General features: G+C 40.0%; 2 non-coding genes across 2 annotated transcripts; one reads left to right on the forward strand and one right to left on the reverse strand.

Moving 5' to 3' along the window:
* Positions 1-5,343: 5,343 nt before the first annotated feature.
* Positions 5,344-5,447, forward strand: LOC148577543 (small nucleolar RNA R71). Its single transcript, XR_015904646.1, has one exon. It is a non-coding gene; the product is annotated as a small nucleolar RNA R71 (small nucleolar RNA).
* Positions 5,448-9,586: 4,139 nt separating this feature from the next.
* On the reverse strand, positions 9,587-9,690 carry LOC148577544 (small nucleolar RNA R71). The gene has a single exon (XR_015902846.1). It is a non-coding gene; the product is annotated as a small nucleolar RNA R71 (small nucleolar RNA).
* Between the last annotated feature and the right edge of the window lie 9,759 nt (positions 9,691-19,449).

Raw genomic sequence — 19,449 nt, forward strand, 5'->3', positions numbered from 1 at the left:
ATCCTCCATTCCTTTCCCAAGGTTCCGAAGGATTCCAATTATGGGTAGTTTCTTTCCCAAGACAACTACCCAATGGAATTAGATCGAGAAGCTTTCTAACAAAATTCAAGAGAAAAGATTGAAGAAGAAGATAAACTATTATTGATTCATTGAATTACAATAGAGCTCCCTAACCCAATGAAAGGGGGTTTAGTGAGTCATAGCTCTGAATTCAATTACAAAGATATGAAAACTAGCCAAATGAAAAGGTAAAAGTCCTTCCTAACTTAAATTCTATACTATTTATACACTTTCTATATTGAGCTTCTTTTGTGTTTCTTGGGCTTTGAGGCCTCTCCCTGCTTTCCTTTTGCCTTGGGTTTATGATCCATAATCTTGATGAGGCTGTTGATCCAAATTCTGTAACATTCATTGAGCCAACTTAGTGATAATCAAATAATGACACATGACTCAACAATTTGAAATTCCAGACTCATCAATTCTTCAGGCCCAATCCCATAAACCATGATATTCAATTGGGTTTCATACCAGAGTACGTTTAAGTTAATGTTTGTGCTCAAATGCTAACTTAAACTGCAATATCTTTGGCCCAGAAACCTTTTCAATTAGTGGCGTTTAAGTTGCAGTTTAAGCTTAAACTGCAACTTAAACGTTGGACACTCCTGGAGGTGGTATAATTCAAGCACGTTTAAGCTTCAGTTTAAGGTTAAACTGAAGCTTAAACGTGGAAATGGAAGAAGGCAAGTCTGGAGTGTGGATTGTCGAACACGTTTAAGCTTCAGTTTAAGGTTAAACTGAAGCTTAAACGTGGAAATGAAGAAAGCAACCCTGGAGGAGAATGGTCGAACACGTTTAAGCTCCAGTTTAAGCTTAAACTGGAGCTTAAACGTGGAAATGGCTCCCTGGTGCATTTCTCATTTCTGGCGTTTAACTTCCAGTTTAAGGTTAAACTGGAGGTTAAACGCCACTTTCAGCTTTTCCTCAGCTTTCATGATTTTGGCGTTTAAGCTCCAGTTTAAGCTTAAACTGGAGCTTAAACGCCACTGATAGTTCCCAGCATTATATGGCTTGGTAGTTTGAGTTCCAGTTTAAGCTTAAACTGGAACTTAAACTCCACATGTGATATTCAAGCTTCCTTTATTGATTTCGTTGCTTCCTTGCCTAGCCTCTTCTTCCCTGAAATCATCCAAACAACTGCATCAAAGTCTTGCAAAATTTCATGAGAAATCTTCCATTCATAGCATTCAAGTAATATAACTAAAAACTCATGGAATTTGCATCAAAATCATACTGTTTGGATGGTTCATTGCTTTGTTATTCATTTAACCATTCTTGGTTACTTTAAGCTCAAGAAAATGCATAAAACAACTAAAACTAACAGAAAAATGCTAGTGAAACTAGCCTAAGATGCCTTGGCATCACAACACCAAACTTAATGCTTGCTTGTCCCTAAGCAAGTCCTGAGTTATTTGAGAGGAAAGTATGAAACAGAAAGCAATTACATTGGCTATATTAGCAAGCATTTGAAGTTCATCAAAAGGGTTTTATGCAGAAAGTTGCAGCATCACTTTTTCATTCTTATCAGGTAAGATTATCACTTTTTCATTGCATCCATCAAACACTACTATGGCCTCTTGTTATTCTTATGTCCTTGGCACTTTTCTCTTCTTTGTTTTTCTTTTCTTTTTTCTTAGAGCTCCTTTGCTCCTTGTTTGCTTAGTGTCATGTGTTGCACAAGCCTTTGGCATTTTCTTTTTCTTATCAGTGCACTACACATATCCACTACAGGCATTTTAGTTCACATTTCTTCTTGAGACATTGGTGCCCAGCACCTCTTTGTGTGACTAAATGTTTTGTATTTAGGTTGTTCTTGATAATGGACTTTTGGTTGATAATCCCGGGTTAGTTAACCCAAGTTACCAAGTGTTGAAACACTCCTCAGAACCTATTCATCCAAGCATATCCTTAATACATAAACACCACATGCATTTGTCTCAGAAGTTCAAACCATTGGTGCCTAGCTTATTTTCTCAAAATTTTTTTTTTTTTTGGTTGCCCTTTTTCAGTGGCTTTTTCTTCTTCTTTTTCTTTCTTTTTCATGGCCAAAGACATTTATTCATCAAGATCCATAGACAGTATTCAAACTTCTACACAAAAATGATAATTCTACACTCAATTTCCAGTGATCTGACTAAACAATCAAGCATGCATACCACCACTTAATTCTACTTGATTTGTCACTAATTGAGCCAAGCTAATTTTGTTCAAACTTTTCTTTTATTTTTGGAAACAGAACAAGCATGGCAAGCATTTGTTTAAGAAGGTGAAGTTATATCCAAACATCTAGGCATTCACTTTATTCAAAGCAGTAAACAGACAAACATACTAGAAATTTCACATAAAACTTAAATGACGTAAAATGAAAGAAAGCTCATAAAGACACTTCACAAACTATTATTTGATTATTAAGGAACAAGACCACCTCTCATTTGTTGCTTGGTTCTTCTTGACTCTTGGGGTCCTGTTTCTTCTTGCTTCTTGTCTCTCTTTGACCACTTGTACTTCCTTTGTCTTTTCTTACGAGCTTTGTCCAGAATCCAGCTTTTTTCATTGTTTCTTCCACTCTTTCTTCAAGGATCACTGCCTTTTTCATTTCTCCTTCTTTTTGAATTGTAAATCAATGATTGACTTCCTGAGCTTATAGCCGTGACTCTTGTATTTATGCACACTTATTACTGGACACCAAACTTAGTGTTTGGTAATGTCTCCTGATGACATGAAATCCATGTTGGTTGTCCTTAATGAATGTGCATAATTCTAATAAATCATAGTCACTTTGGCTCTTTGATCCTAAACAATTTTACTACCTAAAGTAATTGAAATCAAAGTATTAAAACATGCAAATGGTATACTTGTCATGAATTTCTAAATCCAAAGGAACTTCTTGCTTTTCATTAACTGTGTTCAAAGAGGAACACCAAACTTAATGTTTGGTTGTGCACTTTGAATGAAAGATTGAATACAATTTGAATAAAATTTGGGGTGCCTTCAGGCACACCAAACTTAGAGACCAATTGTATTTTACATGCAATGTTTAGTGCACTCTTTCAACAGTTGTCCTGAGGATTCAAGTTCATGCATAAGAAACCATGCTTTATTAGATGCAAAGCAAAACAATAAAGAGTAAGGATACTAAAACATGGGTTGCCTCCCATGAAGCGCTTCTTTAACGTCACTAGCTTGACGGTTGCCCCTTGTTAGGGTGGATTGTAGTGTTTGATTTCCTCTCCTCTCACTATGAAAACGTCCCCATTTGATTCCTTCATGATTTCCAAATGTTCCATAGAAAGAACTTTCCTGATTGTGAACACTTGAGGGAGCTGGGAAGGAATGGTTTTGAGGCCAGGTGGGATTGGCAGATAATGACTTGATATCACTTTATCTCCCGGAGAGAAACCTTCAGTGGGAATTTTCTTGTTTCTCCACCCTCTTGGCAATTTCTTTACAATTCTTCCCTTTCTCTTGAGGATTTCTTCATTGACCCTTATGCCAGGAGGATCCTTCTGATCTGTTTCTATTGATTCTTGTGGCTTTAACTCTTGCAATTCTTGTTTGCCTTCCAAGGACTGTTTCAGAGTTTCAGCTGCTGGATTGCTTTCCTCCAAACACAGATGGCTACTATCATCCTTAGGCTTTTCAGGTTCTGGTTCAGGCTCAGATGCAGGTTTGAAAACATTGAAAATGAGCTGTTCATCATGTATTCGCAAAATTAGCTCTCCTTGTTCTACATCTATGAGCGCTCTAGCAGTGGCTAGAAATGGCCTTCCCAGAATGATAGGGTGTAGGTAGCTTTCCTCCATGTCCAAAATGACAAAGTCTGTGGGGAAGAAATAATTTCCCACTTTCACCAGCACATTCTCAACTACCCCTTCAGCTTGCTTCTGAGTTTTGTCAGCCAGTTGTATGATTACATCAGTGGATCTCACCTCATTCAGTTGTAGCCTCTTCATAAGAGTCAAAGGCATCACATTTATGCTAGCTCCTAGATCACAGAATCCTCTGTCAATTTTTGTTTCCCCTATGATGCAGGGGATATGAAAAGTTCCTGGGTCTGTTTTCTTAGAGACTATGTCCTTCTTGATGAGGGCACTGCATTCTTTGTTCATTATTACAGTTTGTCCTCCCTTCAAAACTCTTTTCTTGCTCAGCAATTCCTTTAAATACTTGATATGTGTAGGCATCTGCTGGAGAATCTCAAGAAAGGGAATATTGATATGGAGAGACTTAAATGTCTCTAAAAACCTTGAATAGGTTTTCCCTTTTTCACCTCCTCCTAACCTCTGAGGAAATGGTGCTTTTGGTTGGTATGTTTTCAGCATGCCTTTTTGCAGTTCCTTGGCTTGCTCAGTTTCACTTTCCTGCTTAGCTTCTTCCACACCTTCCTTCAAGATTTCTGGCTCCTGTTCTGAGGGTCTGATTCCTTCTTCTTCTGAGACTTCCTTCAATATGGTGATGGCCTTGCATTCTTCCCATCTCACTCCCTTTTGTTCCCCTTTAGGATTCTTTTCTGTGTCACTAGGGAACACTGCAGTTGACTTGGGGGCCTGTTGAGATAGCTCTCCTACTTGAGACTCCATCCTCTTGAGTTTTTCACCATGGTTCCTTAAGGTAGATCTCACATCATCCCTAAAGCTTTTCAACTCACTTATGTCCTGACCCATGTTTGCCAGCATTCCTTCTATCTTGTTTAATTGATCTTGAAATTGTTGGTTCGGATTAGGTTGGGTAGGTTGATTATTTTGGCCATGATATGATGGTTGGGAGTAAGTGTTTTGTGTGGCTTGGTATGATCTTTGGTTGGAGTTTTGGTATGTGGACTTGTTATGTTGGTTTTGCTGGTTTCCCCACCCAAAGTTTGGGTGGTTTTTCCAGCCTGGGTTGTAAGTGTTGGAATGTGGATCATATGGTTGCCTTTGTTGATTTCCTACATAATTGGCCTCTTCCCAATCACCTCCTTCAGTGCTTACTTCCTCTTGATCTTGTGTGTATATTGCAGCCACTTGCTTTGTTTCTAATTTCCTGGTGAGCTCTGCTAGTTGCTTGGCAAACACCTTGTTTTGGGCTAAAATTGTATCAACATGGTTCAGCTCCATGACTCCCTTAGTGTTGTGTCTCTCTGAAGCATAGTAGTACTCATTCTCAGCCACTGTCTCAATCACTTCAATGGCTTCTTCCACAGTCTTTTTCCTGTTCAATGAACCTCCTGATGAATGGTCTACAGCCTTCCTTGATTCATAAGAAAGTCCATCATAGAAAATATGCAATTGCACCCAGTCATGGAACATGTCTGGTGGGCATTTTCTTGTCAAATCCTTGAACCTCTCCCATGCCTCGTAGAGAGTTTCACCATCTTGTTGTCTAAAAGTCTGAACCTCAGATCGAAGCCTATTAACCTTTTGTGGGGGGGTAGAAACGTGCCAGAAACTTGCTTTCCACCTCATCCCAGGTTGTTAGGCTCCCCCTTGGGAATGATTCCAGCCACTTAGCTGCCTTGTCCCTAAGTGAAAATGGGAACAAGAGCAGTTTATAGGTATCTTCCTGGACTCCATTGGACTTCACAGTGTCGCAAATTCTCAGGAATTTTGTGAGATGTTGGTTTGGATCTTCATTAGCACTCCCACCAAATGAACAATGATCCTCCACAAGTGATATTAGCTGTGGTTTGAGTTCAAAATTGTTGGCCTGAATGGGTGGTTTCTGAATGCTGCTACCACAATTCCCAGAGGTTGGGTTTATGTATGAACCAAGAACCCTCCTCTCGGGAATGACATTGTTTCCATCAGCTCTCTCATGGTTGTGAACTTCTCTATCCATGTTGAGATCTAGAGCTTCCTCAAAATTGTCCTCAGATTCTCCTTCAGATTCTTCTTCTCCCAGTACTCTATTCCCTCTTGCTTCCCTTCTAAGTTTATGAAGGGTCCTCTCTGGTTCGGTATAATGAGGAGTTGATGTCTCTCCTCTCCTACCTGTCATACAAAAACACAGCACAGGCAACAAACAAGTGAAATACTCTTGGTTAATGGAAGAGTATGGTTAGAGCAGTTGAGGAATTAATTCAAATAGTTAGTGAGTCAGTGAGTTAGTTGCTTGAATTTAAAGGCATAAAGAAAGAAAGCATGTAACAGAGTGCAGAAATTAAAATTCAACAAGTAACTTGAACTGAATTAACAAAGCAAGAAAAATGCTCAATCTAGTTAACTTCCAATTTGAGAATTGTCAATCGAAAACCAATCCCCGGCAACGGTGCCATAAACTTGATGCTACGATTTTAAGAAATTGCACGATCGGCAAAAATTCCTTCCGGCAAGTGCACCGGTTATCGTCAAGTAAAAACTCACAATAGAGTGAGGTCGAATCCCACAAGGATTGGTTGAGTGAGCAATTCGGATTAGAAGTGTGTTCTAGTTGAGCGGAATCAAGATTTAGATGAGAATTGCGGAATGTAAAATTGCATGAATTAAAGAGCGAGAAGCTAAATTGCTGAAATTAAAAAGGGATCGGGGTGATTGCACGAATTTAATTGCAGAATGTAAAGAGAAGTGATAGATCAGAAATGGGGAATTCATTGGGTTTCAGGAGATATTGAGATCTCCGAATCAAACATTTTTTTTTATCCCTTCCTCAACCAATGCATTCATTGAATTTTGCTTGGCAATCTTATATGATTGGATCCCAATCCCTTGGCTCACCAATTCTCTCTAAAAACAAACAAATTCCCAATCCCTTGGTTTAAATGTTCATAAGAAGAGGTGATGCTCGATCACTGATTATACCACACAGTTTCATGAACCACAATTTGGTAGGATTACATGTCACAATATCCATCCAAACCCCAATCCAATTCACTGTGAGAAAGCTTCTCTAGCATGAATCCTCCATTCCTTTCCCAAGGTTCCGAAGGATTCCAATTATGGATAGTTTCTTTCCCAAGACAACTAACCAATGGAATTAGATCGAGAAGCTTTCTAACAAAATTCAAGAGAAAAGATTGAAGAAGAAGATAAAAACTATTATTGATTCATTGAATTACAATAGAGCTCCCTAACCCAATGAAAGGGGGTTTAGTGAGTCATAGCTCTGAATTCAATTACAAAAAGTATGAAAACTAGAAAAAGTGATCCCCCAAAATTCCCCCCGAGTCTCAACCAACTTAAATTCTATCCTATTTATACACTTTCTAAATTGAGCTTCTGTTGTGTTTCTTGGGCTTTGAGGCCTTTCCCTAATTTCCTTTTGCTTTGGGTTTATGATCCATAATCCTGATGAGGCTGCTGATCCAATTCTGTAACATTCATTGAGCCAACTTAGTGATAATCAAGTAATGACACATGACTCAACAATTTGAAATTCCAGACTCATCAATTCTTCAGGCCCAATCCCATAAACCATGATATTCAATTGGGTTTCATACCAGAGTACGTTTAAGTTAATGTTTGTGCTCAAATGCTAACTTAAACTGCAATATCTTTGGCCCAGAAACCTTTTCAATTAGTGGCGTTTAAGTTGCAGTTTAAGCTTAAACTGCAACTTAAACGTTGGACACTCCTGGAGGTGGTATAATTCAAGCACGTTTAAGCTTCAGTTTAAGGTTAAACTGAAGCTTAAACGTGGAAATGGAAGAAGGCAAGTCTGGAGTGTGGATTGTCGAACACGTTTAAGCTTCAGTTTAAGGTTAAACTGAAGCTTAAACGTGGAAATGAAGAAAGCAACCCTGGAGGAGAATGGTCGAACACGTTTAAGCTCCAGTTTAAGCTTAAACTGGAGCTTAAACGTGGAAATGGCTCCCTGGTGCATTTCTCATTTATGGCGTTTAACTTCCAGTTTAAGGTTAAACTGGAGGTTAAACGCCACTTTCAGCTTTTCCTCAGCTTTCATGATTTTGGCGTTTAAGCTCCAGTTTAAGCTTAAACTGGAGCTTAAACGCCACTGATAGTTCCCAGCATTATATGGCTTGGTAGTTTGAGTTCCAGTTTAAGCTTAAACTGGAACTTAAACTCCACATGTGATATTCAAGCTTCCTTTATTGATTTCGTTGCTTCCTTGCCTAGCCTCTTCTTCCCTGAAATCATCCAAACAACTGCATCAAAGTCTTGCAAAATTTCATGAGAAATCTTCCATTCATAGCATTCAAGTAATATAACTAAAAACTCATGGAATTTGCATCAAAATCATACTGTTTGGATGGTTCATTGCTTTGTTATTCATTTAACCATTCTTGGTAACTTTAAGCTCAAGAAAATGCATAAAACAACTAAAACTAACAGAAAAATGCTAGTGAAACTAGCCTAAGATGCCTTGGCATCATTGATCCGGAGAATGCAACATCTCCTAAGCCCAATGAACTCCCCATTTCTGATCTTACCCATTCTCTTTAATTTCTGTCATTTACATTTATGAGCAATTCCCCCATTCCCATTTAAGATTCAGTAATTTACTTTCTGTCATTTACTTTCCCGCATTTAACTTTCTGCAATTCTCAACTCAGTTTCTGATTCGCTCAACTAGAACATTCCTCTAATTAAAGTTTCTTGATCAATCAATCGTTGTGGGATTCGACCTCACTCTATTGTGAGTTTTTACTTGACGACAAATTCGGTACACTTGCCGAAGGAAATTTGTTATGAGACAAGTTTTTCGTGCATCAAGTTTATGGCGCCGTTGCCGGGGATTGATTGTGCATCAACAATGATTAGATTGGAGGATAACTAGATTGAGCATTTTATTTTTGTTTGATTTAAATTTCTGTTTGAGTTATTTACTTCCTGTTTTAGTTAATTTCTTCCCTTCCCCCTACTTTTTTTTCTGTTATTTAAATTTCATCTCACTAACCCACTAACTGTTTGATATATTGCATCACTCACACTAACAGTAATTCTGACAGATATACTTTCTGCACCTATTCTCTTTGCTTGTACTTGTTGGTTGTATGACAAGGAGAAGAAGCGGGGCTTCAACTTCCTTTGATTCTGAACCTGAGAGAACCTTCCTTAGACTAAGGAGGGAGGCAAGAGACAAACGTGTAGTTGGTGCTGAAGAAGAGGAGGAACACTTTGAGGAATACTTTGAACCAAACATGGAAGAAAACATGGAAAACCATCATGAAGAAGAGGCTCACAACCATGGCGGAAGAGGTCGAGCAAATCATACTGGGGAGGATAGAAGAGTTTTAGGCTCTTATATCAATCCAAACCCGGGAAACTGTGGAAGTAGCATTCAAAAGCCAACCATCCATGCCAACAATTTTGAACTGAAGCCACAGCTCATCACCCTTTTGTAGAACAAATGTTCATTCGGAGGAAGTGTCCAAGAGGACCCAAATCAACATTTAACCACCTTCCTGAGAATATGTGACACAGTGAAGTCTAATGGTGTTCATCCTGACACCTATAGACTGCTTTTATTTCCATTCTCACTCAGGGATAAGGCAGCCAAGTGGCTGGAATCTTTCCCAAGGGAAAGCTTGACAACCTGGGAAGACGTGGTGAACAAATTCTTAGCAAGATTTTACCCTCCTCAACGAATCAATAGGCTGAGAGCTGAGGTCTAAACTTTCAGGCAACAAGATGGTGAGACTCTATATGAAGCATGGGAGAGGTTTAAAGACCTAACAAGGAGGTGTCCACCTAACATGTTCAACGAATCGGTGTAGCTGCACATTTTCTATGAAGGGCTCTCTTATGAGTCAAAGAAGGTCGTAGGCCATTCATCCGGAGGATCTTTGAACAATAAGAAAACCATTGAGGAGGCTATAGATGTCATTGAAACAGTAGCAAAGAACGACTACTTCTATGCTTCCAAAAGAGGGAACACAAGAGGAATAATGGAGCTAAACAATGTAGATGCTCTGTTGGCCCAAAACAAGCTCATTACCCAACAGCTGGCTGACCTCACCAAGAAGATGGAAAGGAACCAAGTGGCAGCAATCTCCACTTCATCAACAACCCAAGAAGGAGTGAATGAAGAAGCAGAGGGTAGCCAGGAGCAAGCCAACTTCATTGGGAATTCACCAAGGCAAAACCATAATCCATACTCCAAGAACTACAACCCTAGATGGAGGAATCACCCAAACTTTGGGTGGGGAAATCAACAAGACCAAAGCCTTGATCAAAGGCGCCCAAATCCAAACAATGCAGCCCACCAACACTTCACCTCTAGACCATATCAGCATCCCAATAACAACACCTCTCCACATTCATATCAAGGCCAGAACAACCCTCCTCAACCTGACCTATCATCATTTGATGAAAGAATCTCAAGGATTGAAAGTCTACTTGAAGGCATATGCAAGGATATCCAGGACAGTAAAGCATTCAGAGAGGAAGTGCAGTCAAATATGCAAAATCAGGATGCTGTCATCAAGAAGCTTGAGACACAAATTGGCTATTTATTCAAACAAATTCCCAGCCACAACCTTCGCAGTAAAACTAACTCAACCAAAAGGGAGGAGTGTCAGGCTATCACCCTTCGGAGTTGGAAGGAACTGAAGGAAACCCCCCAGAATCCACAAGAAGAGCAGGACAAAGCTCAAGTTCCAACTTTGAGTTCATAAAAAGGGGAAGGAGTGCTGAAACCAGACATCCCAAGAGTCCCATACCCTCTGCAACTAAAGAAGAAGGGAGACGACAATCAGTTTTCGAGATTTTTGGAAATCTTCAAGAAGCTGCAAATCAACATACCCTTTGCTGAAGCAATAGAATAAATGCCACTCTACGCCAAGTTCTTAAAGGAGCTCATGACTAAGAAAAGAAGTTGGAAGAACAACGAGACTATGATACTAATAGAAGAGTGTAGTGCTATCATTCAGCATAAACTGCCCCAGAAATTGAAGGATCCTGGGAGTTGTCAGATCCCTTGCATTATAGGGGAAATCACAGTGGAGAAAGCCCTTTGTGACTTAGGAGCCAGCATCAATTTGATGTCAGTAGCTATGATGAGGAAGATGAAGATAGAGGAGGCTAAACCAACAAAAATGGCCCTACAGCTGGCAGACAGGTCGTTCAGGTTCCCGCATGGCGTCGTAGAAGATTTGCTAGTGAAAGTGGGAGATTTTATCTTCCCAGCAGACTTTGTAGTGCTGGACATGCAGGAGGAAGCCAAGACTTCCATCATCCTGGGAAGACCGTTCTTGGCAACTGCTGGAGCTGTCATTGATGTCCAAAAAGGTGATCTTACCTTAAGACTACACAATGAAGAGATGACATTCAATGTGTTCAAGGCCATGAGTTACCCACCAGAACAATTGGGGGAATGCATGAGGTTAGATATACTTGAGGAGGAAGTGCAAGAGAATTTTGAAGAAGAAGAACTTGAAGAACCTGAGAGATTGGTAGATGAGGAATCTGAATCAAGTGAAGAGGTTGCAACAGCAGAGATTCATATACAAGGTGCACCAAAGGAAGAAAACAAAAAGTCAGAAGCACCCAAACTTGAACTTAAAGCACTACCACCCACTCTCAAATATGCATACTTAGGAGAACACGAAAGGAGGTTGAACTTAAAGCACTACCACCCACTCTCAAAGATACTGCTGGAAGATGATGCCAAACCATCCATTCAATCCCAAAGGAGGTTGAACCCTATCATGAAGGAAGTAGTACAGAAAGAAGTTATGAAGTTATGGCAGGGAGGGGTGATCTACCCAATCTCAGATAGCCCGTGGGTTAGCCCCGTGCATGTTGTCCCAAAAAAAGGAGGAATCACCGTGGTTCCCAATGAGAAGAACGAATTAATTCCTACAAGGACAGTCACAGGATGGCGGATGTGCATAGACTACAGGAAGCTCAATGAGGCTACACGAAAAGATCATTTCCCCCTTCCATTCATGGATCAGATGTTGGAAAGACTTGCAGGGCACGCATATTATTGTTTTCTCGACGGTTATTCAGGATACAACCAAATAGTGGTTGATCCCAGAGATCAAGAGAAAACCTCATTCACTTGCCCATATGGAGTGTTTGCCTACAGGCACATGCCATTTGGGTTATGTAATGCACCTGCAACTTTCCAACGCTGCATGCTTTCTATCTTTTCAGATATGATAGAAAAATTTATTGAAGTTTTTATCGATAATTTCTCGATATTCGGAGATTCCTTCCCTATTTGTCTACATCACCTCGCCTTGGTATTGAAAAGATGCCAAGAGACCAATTTGGTCTTGAACTGGGAGAAATGCCACTTTATGGTGACAGGAGGAATAGTCCTGGGTCACAAGATTTCTAACCAAGGCATTGAGGTTGACAGAGCTAAAATAGAACTCATTGAAAAACTGCCTCCACCCAGTGATGTCAGGGCAATTAGGAGTTTTTTGGGGCATGCTGGTTTTTACATAAGATTTATTAAAGATTTTTCAAAGATAGCCAAGCTCTTAAGCAATCTCCTTATATCTGATACACCATTCATCTTTGATGAAACATGCATGTTAGCCTTTGAAAATTTGAAAATGAGGTTGTCCTGTGCTCCTATTATTTCCCCACCTGATTGGAATTTACCATTTGAATTGATGTGTGATGCATCTGATTTTGCAGTTGGGGCAGTGTTAGGACAGAGGAAAGACAACTTAGTCTATGTGATATACTATGCTAGCAAAGTTCTTAATGATACTCTAAGAAATTATACCACTACTGAAAAGGAGTTACTAGCAATAGTTTTTGCATTTGACAAGTTTAGATCATACCTCATTAGTGCTAAAGTGATTGTTTTTACAGATCACACAGCACTTAAATATTTGTTTGCCAAGCAAGAATTAAAACCAAGACTAATAAGATGGATCTTATTGTTGCATGAATTCAATGTTGAAATTAGAGACAAGAAGGGAGTGGAAAATAAGGTAGCAGATCACCTATCCAAGATCCCTCATGATAAAGGTGGAGCACATGATACAAGGGTGAACGAGCTCTTCCCGGATGAGCAGTTGATGACAATTCACAAAGCACCATGGTTCGCAGACATTGCCAACTTCAAGGCATCTGGAGCATTATCTCCAGAGATAAATAAACATCAAAAAAAGAAGCTCATGAATGATGCAAAATACTTTGTCTGGGATGAGCCATATCTCTTCAAGAAGTGTTTAGATGGGATCCTTAGAAGATGTGTTTCAGAAGAAGAAGGACGAGAGGTCCTGTGGAACTGCCATGGCTCATGTTATGGAGGACACTTTGAAGGAGACAGAACTGCAGCAAAAGTGTTACAAAGCGGATTCTTTTGGCCCACCCTTTTCAAAGATGCAAAAGAACTAGTAAGGAGCTGCAATGAATTCCAAAGATCTGGAAACTTACCCAAACGAAATGAGATGCCACAGAATTTCATCTTGGAACTGGAACTGTTTGATGTGTGGGGAATTGATTTCATGGGACCATTCCCAACGTCATATGCAAACAATTACATTTTGGTGGCAGTAGATTACGTCTCCAAGTGGGTAGAGGCTATTGCAACCCCAACAAATGATAACAAGGTTGTCATGAACTTCCTCAGGAAGAATATCTTTAGCCGGTTTGGAGTCCCACGAGCACTCATCAGTGATGGAGGGAGCCATTTTTGTAACAAACCACTAGAAGCTCTTCTCCTACGATATAGGGTAAAACATAAGGTAGCTACACCATATCATTCCCAAACAAGTGGACAAACTGAGATATCCAACAGAGAGCTAAAGAGGATTCTGGAAAAGACTGTGGGTGCATCAAGAAAGGATTGGTCGAAGAAGCTGGATGATGCTCTTTGGGCATACAGAACATCATTCAAAACACCACTTGGGATGTCCCCTTATCAACTGGTTTATGGGAAAGCTTGTCACTTACCACTGGAGCTGGAACACAGGGCTCTCTGGGCTATCAAGATACTAAATTTTGACAGCATTGCTGCTGGTGCAAAGAGGATCTTGCAGCTGCAAGAAATGGAGGAATTCAGGTCACAAGCCTATGAAAATACCAAGATGTATAAAGAGAAGGCAAAGAGAAGACATGACATGCATGTTGCACCTAGGAGTTTCGAAAAGGGGCAACGAGTACTCCTCTACAATTCCAAATTGAGACTATTCCCAGGAAAACTCAAATCAAGGTAGTCCAGACCCTTTCTTGTCAAAAAAGTTTCACCTTATGGACATATCGAAATCATGGATGAAGGCTCTGAAAGGACTTTTACAGTGAATGGACAAAGACTCAAGCATTATCTGGGCAACATGGGGGAAAACCCCAGAGTAAATTACCACCTCAAGTAAAGGAGGAACCGTTGAGCTAGCGACGATAAAAGAGCGCTCTGTTGGGAGGCAACCCAACCTCAGGTAGTTTCCTTTTCATCTATATTTCAATAAGGATCACAAGTTGTTTCCCCTTGTATTGCGAGGAGCTAAGTTTGGTGTTCCACACCTAAACAAGTCAAGAGTGAAAGTGTGATTCTAAGTTTGGTGTTCCACCAAAGACATTAGAATTACACCCCACTCCCAAAACACATTGCTAGCTCCAACCAATCAAGGGAATCCACTTAGATGTAGTTAGACTTTAGTAATAATTGTCATATTAACAACAAGATATGAGGTTCTCTGCATATATGCAATGTTTTGTACTGGACAAGGAACTAAGTTTGGTGTTCGCACACCAAAGTAAGTTCAATAGCCACAAGCACGCATACAAGCTAATTATATCTCAAGTGTTTTGGGAACAAGCAACTTCCAATAACTTTATAGGAATCTTATGAGGAAATAGTGCATCTTCACCCAAGGAAGTGATGTAGCAAGGACTAGGATGATGACAAAGAAAGAGAGCAACTAGAAATCATCACCCGAAGGTTGTATTGTCACTTAATTCCATTATACTAAGAATTGTTGAAAATTAGAAGTCCGAATGCACTTTTGATTAATAGATACTCATAGTTGGAACCTTTTTCAATTTTGTCTTTTAAGTTTTTGGTGTTGAAGAAGGTCTCTGTGTGCTAGTCTTTATGTTACTACACTATCTCCTTACTTAATTGTATGTTTGTCCCTTTAAATCAAATGAAAAGAGAATAAGTTGTTTTTAAAAACCAGAGAGGAGTTCATACTATGGAGTAAGTTCATGAGTTTGTGGTATGATCATAAGTTAGCTAAGTTGGTTCAACCACAAGGTGGGAAGACAACTATCTGTCATGAATACCATGCTTGAGACACACCCCATGAGACTAGCTAAATAAGAAGATCCTAATAAGAAAAAGGGAAAGAACAATCAAAGTTGAGGAATAAAAGAAAAAGACTAAGCAATAAGGCTAGGCACCAATGGTTTTAAATCTTGAGGCATGTGTCTGTGGTGTTCCTGTGTGAGGGATCTACTTGGATGAATAAGCTCTTAGGGGTGCCTTATCACTTGGTAACTTGGGTTAACTAACTCGGGATTATCAGCTGAAAGTCCACTATCAAGAGTAACCATCACCACAAAACATTTAGTAACCCAAAGAGGTGCTGGACACCAAGGCCTCAAGAAAAGAAAATGAATAAACTATATGCCTGTGGTGTGTATGTATGGGGGAGAGACTTGAGGGAGTAAGTCCTTAGGGGTGTCTCAACATCTAGCACCTTGAACCAACTGGTTCGGGAGTGTTGGCTGAAAGCTTATCTTAAAGAGTTGCCCCCTTACAGAACACTTAGCCTAAGAACACGAATAAGCCCTGAAATAACAACAAAAGGATCAATAAATAAAAGTTTCATGGGATGCAATCATAGTGAGTATTCTAGGATATGATAAAGGTCTGAAAGCCAGGAATGAACCTAAGTTGCTATGCATGAAACCACCATAAAACCAGGGACATGACTTCCACAAGAATAACTCATTTCTCTTGGTATCCCATTCATCATTCTCTTGTTCCAGTACTTGCTTAGGGATAAGCAAGCTTTAAGTTTGGTGTTGTGATGCCAGGGCATTTTGGCTAGTTTCACTGACCTTTTCTTTACTGTTTTTAGGATAGTTTCATGCATTTTCTTAGGAAATAAGCTAGTTTTGGGTAGATATTCACTTACACCTTGATTCAAGCATACATTGTGCATTTTACATGATTTCATGAGGATTTTGCATGAGTTTAGTGACAAATTGTATTCTGCATTACCCATGACTTGGACTAGAACTTTGATGCACTCTATTGCCTGATTTCAGGACCAAAGGAAGCAAGGAATGGGAGGTAACTTGCAAAGTTAATGAGAAAAGTGACTGCCAATGACGCTCTCGAAGCCATCATTACCCACGTTAAGAGTCACGTTAACTAAGTTGACGTGAACTCTAATGTGAAGAAGGGAAATTGAGCCAACGTTAGTGACACTTAACATTATCACTAACGTTGGCCAATGCTCACAAGTGGCCACGTTAGAGTCCACGTTAGTTAACGTGGCCTCTAACGTTAAAAGGGGGAAAGGAAGCAAACGTTAGTGACATTCAACATTGTCACTAACGTTGGCCTAAGTGCACAATGCCACGTTAACTCCCACGTCAACTTGGTTAACGTGGAAGCTAACGTGAAGAGGCAAGAGTGGTCGACAACGTTAGTGACACCCAACATTGTCACTAACGTTGGAAGCAACCACACAACCCCAAGGAGCCACGTTAACTTCCACGTTAACTTAGCTAACGTGGAGGCTAACGTGAGAGAAGAAGGTGATGGCCAACGTTAGTGACACTCAACATTGTCACTAACGTTGGAAGGAGCCACACAAGCCACTATGAGCCACGTTAACTCCCACGTTAACTTAGTTAACGTGGAAGCTAACGTGGATGAGGAATGATGAGCCAACGTTAGTGACACTCAACATTGTCACTAACGTTGGGGATGACTAAGCATGGCCACGTTATAAGCCACGTTAACCTAGTTAACGTGGATTCTAACGTGAGACATGGGGGCACATTGGAACGTTAGTGACAATGTTGAATGTCACTAACGTTCTCGAAGGATGGCAAGCCTACATTAAAGAGCCACGTTAACTAAGTTAACGTGGGCTCTAACGTAGGAGCAATGGGGGCTTTTCAACGTTATTAGGAAAGTTAAGTCCCAATAACGTGTGAGAAGGACCTAGAGGCAACGTTGGTGGCAACGTTTGTGCCACTAACGTTGAGGTTAACGTGGCTTTTACTTAGGAACGTTAGTGAGAAAGTTGATTGTCACTAACGTTCTCGAACTCATATTTTCACTAAACGTTAACAACCCTAATGTCCTGAGCTAAAATCTCTGCCTACTTCACACTTTCTCTCTGCAAGTAAAGCCAAGCCCAAATGAAGAAGAGAACTGCTTCAAACTCAAGATCCAAAGGCCCAAGACTTGAAGAGCCAACTAGAAGATGAGAAGAGTTGTATATATAGGAGTAGCTTTGAATTATTTTGGGGAGTTGCTGGGAGTTGGAAAAATAGCATAGAACTACTTCCTGTATTTTACTTTCTCTGCTCTTCTAGTTTTCATCATGTATTCTCCATCTTTGTTTTCATTTTCCAGAGCTATGAACAACTAAACCCCTTTCATTGGGTTAGGGAGCTCTGTTGTAATTTGATGGATCAATACTAATTTTCATTATTCTTCTTCTATCTTTTCTCTTGATTTTACTTGAAAGCTTTCGATCTTCATCCAATTGGGTAATTATCTTGGAAAAGAAACTATTCATACTTGGATCTCTTCTGAACCTTGGAAGAGGAATGAAGAGATCAAGCTAGAAATGCTTTCTCATGCTGGACCAAATTGGGTTTGGATGGATATGTGACTATAATCCTCTCAATACTTGATTTGGGAAATGCATATGGTATAATCAGTGACCATACTTCATCTCTTCTCATGAGCAATTGACCAAGGAATTGGCTATTGATCAAGATTTGAGAGATTGAATTACAAGAAATTGTAATTCAATCACTTAAGATTGCCAAGGAGATCAATGAGTGCATTGATTGAGGAAGAGATGTAAATGAGATTGATCCGGAGAATGCAACATCTCCTAAGCCCAATGAACTCCCCATTTCTGATCTTACCCATTCACTTTAATTTCTGTCATTTACATTTATGAGCAATTCCCCCATTCCCATTTAAGATTCAGCAATTCCCCCATTCCCATTTAAGATTCAGCAATTTACTTTCTGTCATTTACTTTTCCGCATTTAACTTTCTGCAATTCTCAACTCAATTTCTGATTCGCTTAACTAGAACATTCCTCTAATTAAAGTTGCTTGATCAATCAATCCTTCTGGGATTCGACCTCACAATATTGTGGGTTTTTACTTGACGACTAATTCGGTACACTTGCCGAAGGAAATTTGTTATGAGACAAGTTTTCCGTGCATCAACAATTCAAGGAAATAGGCTTATGGACTTGTAGAGGATATCTTGGTAAAAGTTAAAGGCCACTACATCCCTGCTGATTTCATAATCCTAGACACTGAAAAGTGTATGGATGAATCCATCATCCTTGGCAGACCCTTCCTAGCCACAGCAAAAGCTGTGATTGATGTTGACAGAGGAGAATTGGTCCTTCAAATGAATGAGGACTCCCTTGTGTTTAAAGCTCAAGGATCTCCCTCTATAACCATGGAGAAGAAGCATGAAAAGCTTCTCTCAATGCAGAGTCAAAAAGATCCCCCACATTCAAACTCTAAGTTTGGTGTAGGGAGGCCATCATCATACTCTGAGTATCTGTGAGGCTCTACGAGAGCCCACTGTCAAGCTATTGACATTAAAGAAGTGCTTGTTGGGAAGCAACCCAATTTTATTTAATCATATCTATTTATTTTCTATTGTTATTTTATGTTTTCTGTAGGTTGATGATCATGTGAAGTCACAAAAACAACTGAAAAAGCAAAAACAGAATGAAAAATAGTATTAAAAACAGCACACCCTAGAGGAGAAGCTCACTGGCATTTAAACGCCAATAAGGGTAGCAGAATGGGCATTAAACACCCAGTCTGGCACCATTCTGGGCGTTTAACGGCAGAAAGGGGCACAGAGCTAGTGTATAACGCCAGAAAAGGGCACAGAACTGGCATTTAACGCCAGAAAAGGGCACAGAGCTGGCGTTTAAACGCCAGAAAGGGGAGAAAAGCTGGCGTTAAACGCCAGAAATGGGCAGTAACCTGGCGTTTAACACTAGGATTGGCAATCAAGGGGGCGTTTACACGCCAACATGGTGCAGGGATGAGAAATCCTTGACACCTCAGGATCTGTGGACCCCACAGGATCCCTACCTACCTCATATCTCTCTCTCTTCTTCATACCTTTCCATAACACCCTTTTCAAAATAACCTTCACCAATCACCTCAATACCTTTTCCCCAAAATCCCCTCACCTATTAAATCCTACCTTCTTCTCCATAATCTCTTCACTAATCCACATCTATCCATCGTAAAACCCCACCTACCTCACCATTCAAATTCAAACCACTTTCCCTCCCAAACCCACCCATACATG

This window comes from Arachis ipaensis, chromosome B1, assembly GCF_059453495.1.
Source record: "Arachis ipaensis isolate K30076 ecotype BB chromosome B1, ASM5945349v1, whole genome shotgun sequence".
Lineage (NCBI taxonomy): Eukaryota > Viridiplantae > Streptophyta > Magnoliopsida > Fabales > Fabaceae > Arachis > Arachis ipaensis.